Source organism: Schistocerca nitens, chromosome 5 (genome assembly GCF_023898315.1).
Source record: "Schistocerca nitens isolate TAMUIC-IGC-003100 chromosome 5, iqSchNite1.1, whole genome shotgun sequence".
Lineage (NCBI taxonomy): Eukaryota > Metazoa > Arthropoda > Insecta > Orthoptera > Acrididae > Schistocerca > Schistocerca nitens.
The window spans coordinates 876,696,938-876,705,962 of NC_064618.1; the positions used below are offsets into that span (position 1 = coordinate 876,696,938).

Genomic DNA, 9,025 nt, shown 5'->3' on the forward strand with positions numbered 1-9,025 from the left:
GACCTCGGTTTGAGGAAGGCCGGCGTGTACCAGATTCCGTGTCAATGTGGCAAGTCGTATTTTGGTCAGACGATGCGTACCGTCGAGGATCGATGCCGTGAACACCAGAGGCACACTCGACTGATGTATCCGAGCAAGTCGGCGGTCGGTGAACATTGTTTGTCGGAAAATCACGCCATGGAGTATGAACGCACGAGGATTCTGGTACAGACGTCGAGATACTGGGACAGCGTTGTTAGAGAGGCCGTCGAAATTAGCACCAATGACGAACGTTCACAGGAGCTCAGTCCGTCAGTTCACCTGATGATGGCGACATGTATGATCGCCGAAATATTGTGCCCGTTGGACACTATAGACCGACAGCACACCCGTGGATATTTTGATTATCAAATACGCTGGGAGAAACTCAAGAATCATAGTATGAAAATGTTTCGATGAACCCTCTGCCAGGCACTTAAATGTGAATTGCATAGTAACCATGTAGATGTAGCGCCACCTAGCCAAAGAAGCAGATTTTTCCCTCCATGCAAAATTAAACATTTACAAAAGTTTATGAAGAGTGAATAAAAAATGAACATACTATATAAGTTCAGGGTTATATACAAAATACCATCGACAAAAGACATATGTGTAAATTCCAGAACAGTTACATAAATTCAGGCCTTCATACAAAATTACATAAATGAAACAAGTGTAGGAAAACAGTTTAAGAAGGTATAATAAAATAAAAATGATAAAAGCAATCTTAAGAGACGGCAAGGACTCAAACGCTCCAAGATTAGGTGATGAAGATCGTCCAAGAATAACTCGTTAAAAGATAAAATACATGATGTAATACTAAAAGGCATAGCAAAGCAAAGTAAATTGGAGGACATTTGGATACGTGGCGGCAACCACCTGCTTCATGTATGAGTGTTACACGTCAAAGATGTCGGGAACTCGAACAGTCGAGAAATAGATATAACAAAAGGGGTAAGTGTGAGAAACATCTGCATGGAGGCAGAGATGCACAAAAGACAGGATAGCACATACGGCAATGTTTGGAATTATAGACCCAGTATTTCACTGAATATTTTAAAGAACTAGTTGCTTCTAGTTGCGCGATTAGTGTGTGAAGGGTTCTAATTCCTCTAACATAGCCAGCTTACACCTTTTTGGCTCAACATGAGGTACCTGTAGTCCTGTATCTGTGAGTAATGTAAGGTGCCCCTTCTGAGATAAATGGAAGCCAAGTGCATTATTATTTTTACATGTGTTCACGAAACTTAGTGACAGAGTTCCTACAAGTATGACCCATGTAAACTAAATCATAGGAACGACATTTAATTTTGTAGATGCCTGAGGTTTTTAGTTTGATGATGTCCCTCACCTAATCTTACCAAAACTTGAGTCCTCGTGCCGTCTTACGATTGCTTTTATTATTTCTATAGCAGTGTACGTTTTAAAAATTTTTGCTTCACTTGTTTCATTTATGCAATATGTATGAAGTGGTGAATTTATGTAACACTTCCGGAATTTTTATTCTGATTATTTGTCGGTTTACGTGTATGTCTTTTTTGTCCATGATATTTTTTTATATAACTGTAAATTTTTATTCTTCGTTCATTTTATTATTCACATCTCATAAACTTTTGTAAATGTTTAATGTTATATACTACATTTCTTACGAAACAGAAAAAAAGTTATGCCTCTGTCGCTACATGGCGCTGATTTTGTATTCATCGTTCCCCTCTGGCGGCTTAAATTGTCTTTATGGCTCTGCGTTATAGTTAATTAGTTAGTATGCCATAACAGAATTGTTTATTATTTACTGTCTTATGTACCCGATCACCAAAACGTTAATGGTGTATATTTAAGCTATTTAATTTTCAAGATAGTGTTGTATGTTCTTTGTATAGCTACATTTTCTGCTATTTGGTATGTATTTCTGGTTTTCAGACAATCTCATTATGGGTTCGCTGCGAAACGCGTCAAATAAAGTGATTGGTCTATCAGCTGGTGGCTTCCTGGTTTGTGACCAAAGAAGCAACTGTGGTGTATGGTTGCATTCTTCCACCGTGACTTAATGTCACAATTACAGGCATTCAGCTTGTAACTGGTGTTTGATAATGCTTCCGTTTAATTTGATTTTACTAACTGATTATTGGTGTGATAGAGTAATAACGTAACACTTCAACTATTAAATACAGTACTGACAAGAGTTTCTAGATTGCTACAGTTTTAAATTCCAGTACAATATTTATTCCTAGTACATAATCATGTTGTATCTTGGAAAATGTTTTTACATTTCATAAAGCCGTACTTCTGTGAGTATTTTTTTTTATTTCAGTAAAAGGCTGTAGCACACGAAAGGTGAATACTATAATCGAAAAACGGAATAACAAAATACATTAAAATTGTATTCATGTGTTACTAGAACCGATACTCTCTAAAGCGTTCCAAGGCACAAGACTTCACCGTATGTTATTTACCTATATTGAGATTTATGTTGACAGAACGCTATGAACGACAGTGAAAATTAATTTAGAATCTCCTTCGTTCAAAACCAGAGCACAAAAATTTAGATAATCATAGAAGAACAAAATTATTTTAAAGTGGAGAATTAAGAGAACCATATAAAAATATGCAGAGATAAAATGTAATATTATGAAATCATCATTACTTTATTATGGAGTATTACTCTTGTCACTATAAATGTGTCAGAACTGTGGACTTCTCGATTACGTCTGATGTACTTAGGGTCATGTTTCAGCCATAGCCCACTTGAACAAGAAATACAATAGGACGCTACGTATTAACAGTTACTGTATATACCTGAGTTAAGTGTGAAAGGAGGTGTTCCACATGCAGTTTTCGCATTTTGATGCAACACTGCTTTCTCCAGTGAGCTGCAAAAAATATAAATAGAAACGGATAAAATACATTTGAAAACCTGTTCATAGTGACAATATCGCACGGTTCGCTGCTCCAGTTCTTCAGTCTAACTACTGAAGTGTTGTCGACTTCATTTTTCAGATGATTTAATACAAAGAAGTTTAAGGGAATGAGGTCAGGTAATCCTGAAAGCGAGGTTACAGGGATCAGTCGGCCTATCGATCTTGTATCATGTTGGATAGTTGGATGTCCTCTCACACCAAAGTATGTGGCTGTCACTGTATGCATATACCGCATTCGACAGCCATGGGCTACTGGCTAAATTCGGGCCAAATCAGAGGAGAGCTTAATCGAAATGCTAATATTTCAAATACTTCTTTGGCTAACTAGGACATTATATTTTCAAATCAGAATTATATATTAATACCTTCAGCTGATGACCGGCGTTGTTGTACACTCCTGGAAATGGAAAAAAGAACACATAGACACCGGTGTGTCAGACCCACCATACTTGCTCCGGACACTGCGAGAGGGCTGTACAAGCAATGATCACACGCACGGCACAGCGGACACACCAGGAACCGCGGTGTTGGCCGTCGAATGGCGCTAGCTGCGCAGCATTTGTGCACCGCCGCCGTCAGTGTCAGCCAGTTTTCCGTGGCATACGGAGCTCCATCGCAGTCTTTAACACTGGTAGCATGCCGCGACAGCGTGGACGTGAACCGTATGTGCAGTTGACGGACTTTGAGCGAGGGCGTATAGTGGGCATGCGGGAGGCCGGGTGGACGTACCGCCGAATTGCTCAACACGTGGGGCGTGAGGTCTCCACAGTACATCGATGTTGTCGCCAGTGGTCGGCGGAAGGTGCACGTGCCCGTCGACCTGGGACCGGACCGCAGCGACGCACGGATGCACGCCAAGACCGTAGGATCCTACGCAGTGCCGTAGGGGACCGCACCGCCACTTCCCAGCAAATTAGGGACACTGTTGCTCCTGGGGTATCGGCGAGGACCATTCGCAACCGTCTCCATGAAGCTGGGCTACGGTCCCGCACACCGTTAGGCCGTCTTCCGCTCACGCCCCAACATCGTGCAGCCCGCCTCCAGTGGTGTCGCGACAGGCGTGAATGGAGGGACGAATGGAGACGTGTCGTCTTCAGCGATGAGAGTCGCTTCTGCCTTGGTGCCAATGATGGTCGTTGCGTATTTGGCGCTGTGCAGGTGAGCGCCACAATCAGGACTGCATACGACTGAGGCACACAGGGCCAACACCCGGCATCATGGTGTGGGGAGCGATCTCCTACACTGGCCGTACACCACTGGTGATCGTCGAGGGGACACTGAATAGTGCACGGTACATCCAAACCGTCATCGAACCCATCGTTCTACCATTCCTAGACCGGCAAGGGAACTTGCTGTTCCAACAGGACAATGCACGTCCGCATGTATCCCGTGCCACCCAACGTGCTCTAGAAGGTGTAAGTCAACTACCCTGGCCAGCAAGATATCCGGATCTGTCCCCCATTGAGCATGTTTGGGACTGGATGAAGCGTCGTCTCACGTGGTCTGCACGTCCAGCACGAACGCTGGTCCAACTGAGGCGCCAGGTGGAAATGGCATGGCAAGCCGTTCCACAGGACTACATCCAGCATCTCTACGATCGTCTCCATGGGAGAATAGCAGCCTGCATTGCTGCGAAAGATGGATATACACTGTACTAGTGCTGACATTGTGCATGCTCTGTTGCCTGTGTATATGTGCCTGTGGTTCTGTCAGTGTGATCATGTGATGTATCTGACCCCAGGAATGTGTCAATAAAGTTTCCCCTTCCTGGGACAATGAATTCACGGTGTTCTTATTTCAATTTCCAGGAGTGTATATCAACGGGTACAGGTGAAAATGTGTGCCCCGACCGGGACTCGATCCCGGGATCTCCTGCTTATATGGCAGACGCTCTATCCACCTGAGCCACCGAGGTCACAGAGAATATTGCGTCTGCATTGACTATCTCGCGCACGCCTCCCGCGACACCCACATTTTCACCATATATGTCCGAAAGAACAGACACCATATCCATATAAGTATATCCATATAAGTATAATATACTTTGACGCTGAAACCAGTGGTGGCCAGTGGCGCCACAATAGCAGCTACCTTGCAAACGGCTCGCTAGCGTGACCATGTGAGACGGAACTGTATTCCCCGTGTTACAGTAAATTGCTGCTACTGTTATTCTACGTTTTTAATTATGATACTGCTTACATATTCAGCTAAATTATGATAATCGGTCAGATTTACTTAGCGTGAAGTGTGGTTCGTGTCATATTACTACTCGGCACAATAGCAGGAACAGGTGTTTTGAGCGATAGTCGTGCTGCTGGCAACTCAGAGAATTCCTCGGTCAACGCCCATTCAGTCCAGCTTTCTGCATGGTGTCCCTCACGCGTATTTCGTGACAACACATATTTTATCAACTCTGCACGACGACCGCGCGGAAAAATAAACACTGGACCGTAGGGCCCAAGCTTGAACGAAACGCTTCACTAGGGCGAAAAACCCAGTTGTAATTTTCTGTGACACGTGACGTCCATACTGCTGCACAATCCACATTCTGTACGACTAAATTCATTCCTTTCGGTCTGACGACGACTCCACATGAGCCAGAGAGTAAGATCTCGGATGAGCACCGCGGAGGCAAACAGATGATGAAATTTCACACAGGATTTTTACATTTATCTTGCATTTTCTTTTTTCATTTCTATTGATGTCTCTCATTAACTGATTAACGTATTTTTGCGTACGAATGCGCTACAAGAATCTTTGTCTGCTGGGTTCGGTTGTCATTTATTAACAATACGTGAAATTAAATTTCTGTGTGGGATGAATCCTGTGAAATTGCAGGGCCGATTTTTTTCCTCATCCTTCACACAATTGGAGCTTGTGTTCCGTGTCTAATGGTTTTGACGTCGAAGGGACGTTAAACCCAATCTTCCTTAATTCCTTCAAAAAAAGACCAGAATGGGACTATTCTGTAAAAAACAGGGAAGAAAGTTTTTTTTTTTTTTGTTTGTTATGTTTTGTAGTAGTACATACAGTATGAAATGGTTTCAGGTCACTCATCCTGTGACGAAAGTCATCAAATATTAAACAAATAAAACTTAATGAGACACTGTAACCTACTCTATTTAGTGCTCACGTGCTTTATAACTATTTACCGGCTCGGATTTCTGAATCATGGAGTACGTGTTATCCAAAGCACGGGAAGAGAAAGGTGATTTACCAAATTTTTAGATCGACAGTCTTGCGGAGTTGTCTAAATCATAGCGCTTTCGGCATTTGATAGTTCTTTTATTTCCTTTTGGCGACGATTTCAGATTATTCTCTGTAGCCATTTGCAAGTGATCCAATCTTATCCTCAGGCAACGAGTCAGACCACACGCTGTAGAAAACGTGCAGAACATACCACCATACGGCGAACTTTTGTTAGAGTAGATTAGATTAGGTTTACGTTCCATAGACGCTAAAATGAGAAGTTTCTCGTGGGTGTGGAACACGTCAGAAAGAACAACATATAAAATATGTGGTGTCACCGCCAGACACCACACTTGCTAGGTGGTAGCTTAAATCGGCCGCGGTCCATTAGTACATGTCGGACCCGCGTGTCGCCACTGTCAGGATCGCAGACCGAGCGCCACCACACGGCAGGTCTCGAGAGACGTACTAGCACTAGCCCCATTTGTATGGACGACATTGCTAGCGACTACACGTACGAAGCCTTTCTCTCAATTGCCGAGAGACAGTTAGAATAGCCTTCAGCTAAGTCCATGGCTACGACCTAGCAAGAGCATTAACCATATCTGGAGAGTCTCACTTGTATTATCAAGAGAAATGTACCACAATGAATTAAAGTTAAGTATACGAGAAGCTCCGTTCTTTTCTTTATAGCTTTCATCACGTATCCTGTTTCAGACTTAACGCCAGTCGGCGTGTGTGTACGCGTGCCTTTCGGTTACCCGTCACTGTGGACTGGCTGCCTTGTCAGTCCACTACAAAATATTTTAATATAATAGTCACTATGCTGATTATTTGTCAGGAGATTGTCAAAATACGTTAATACATCGCAGTAAACTGGAATTCCTGATATTTGGCGAATTAATGCACTGCCACAACGAAACATAGTTATGGACTTTTAATGAACTGATCATACACAAAATACCTAATCTTGACTGTTGTGAACAAGTGCTGTCGAAATTGAAATCCAACAGACATTTTTGCTTAAGCTCGTCTAATACCCACTGTTAAGATGTTCATCTAAAGAGTGGAATTATTTACCTATCCAAAAGTCTTTCAAACTCAGTTCAAAAGACTCTACCTGAAAACAAGTTTTTAATGGTTGCTGGCAATTTATTGAAAATTTGTGTTCTTGAATATTGAACCCCTATTTGGACCAAGGAAACTGATTTTAGGTCTTTATGTAGATTGTTCTTATTGCTAGCAGTGATACTATGAACTGGAGTATAGGTTGGAATTAGAGATATATATTACTTGCAACAAATTTCATTGCCGGCCGGAGTGGCCGTGCGGTTCTAGGCGCTACAGTCCGGCGCCGAGCGACCGCTACGGTCGCAGGTTCGAATCCTGCCTCGGCCATGGATGAGTGTGATGTCCTTAGGTTAGTTAGGTTTCATTAGTTCTAAGGTCTAGGCGACTGATGACCTCAGAAGTTAAGTCGCATTGTGCTCAGAGCCATTTGAACAAATTTCATTAAGCGATAAATATACTGAGAAGCAGTGGATAGAATACAAAGTCCCCTGAACAGATTTCTACATAATGTTTTTGAATTTACACCACAAATGATTCTTATTGTACGAATTTCCAAGATAAAAACTTTTGCTCAGTTTGATGAGTTACCCCAAAATGTTATTTGTATCGCCTACGTTTGACACCATTCTCACTGCAAACAGACTTGTTTAGGCGCTCAGCAGTTCTGTGATATGCCCTCCCCGACTGAATCTGTTATCTAATTGTAATCCCAGGAATTTAACACTGACAACCTCTTCGATCTGCTTCTATTCATTTGTAATACACATTCTGGGAGGAAATCTTTTACAAGTTGTAAAATGCCTATAGTGGGTCCTTTCAAAGTGGAATGACAGTGAATTAGCTTTAAACCGTTTATTAATGTCAGCGAAAATTTGATAAGCAGCCAATGACGTTATGTCTACGTCATTTACTGTACGTCAAACCTCGATTTCGAAATCACTCTGATTTCCCATCCCGGCACAACTGACGCGGAAAACTGCGTCTTTCACGACTGTTCATTCGTTTTCTCCAGACGTAGAGCTGCGATAACACATTTCTCAGTTCTTTGTCAGTATTTGATACTAGCAGGTTTATTTTGGAGGAAATTCTCTTAACCGCTACTAATCAATGTGTAACTCACATTGCATGTCAACATTATGCAGTATCCTTTCTATGGCGATAGTACCAAGCAAAAGTGAAGTACAGTGTTTCCACAGACTTTCATTTCGGTTAACTAGCAGCGAACAACCCGATTAATTCTTTCATTACCATCAGACTGAATTCATACAAAACTTCATTTGTGTCATTTGTCAGCATTCTACATTGTAGACGACTTGATTTATAAACTCACTTCTTGCCTTGAATTATTTCGTCTCTCAAACCTTTCGACTACAGTTATAAGGACGCAGGTCATAAGACGTGTCCCACCGCCCTTATTCTCGTTGATTTGTTGCAAGACGTGTTTATTCCTCACTTATCTGTCCTATTTATCGTGTCATTCTTGATCTTTCCTTATTTATCTGTTCTATTTGCTACATGGCGAAATGTGTCTTGCCGTGCGGAGTGGCCGCGCGGCTTGAGGCGCCATGTCACGGATTGCGCGGCCCCTCCCACCGGAGGTTCGAGTCCTCCCTCGGGCAAGAGTGTGTGTGTTGTTCTTAGCATAAGATAGTTTAAGTTAGTTTAACTAGTGTCTAAGTCTAGGGACCGGTGACCTCAGTAGTTTGGTCCCTTAGGAGTTCACACACATTCGAACATTCGAAAAAGTGTCTTCCAGTATCTCTTGTCGAGTATATAATGTACGCATCCATTACAACCACCTGCCATTAGTTTACGTTCATATTGAAGCC

At 42.4% G+C, this 9,025-nt stretch overlaps 1 non-coding gene across 1 annotated transcript; it reads right to left on the reverse strand.

Moving 5' to 3' along the window:
• Window positions 1–4,777: 4,777 nt before the first annotated feature.
• Trnai-uau (transfer RNA isoleucine (anticodon UAU)) lies at window positions 4,778–4,851 on the reverse strand. Its single transcript has one exon. It is a non-coding gene; the product is annotated as a tRNA-Ile (tRNA).
• Between the last annotated feature and the right edge of the window lie 4,174 nt (window positions 4,852–9,025).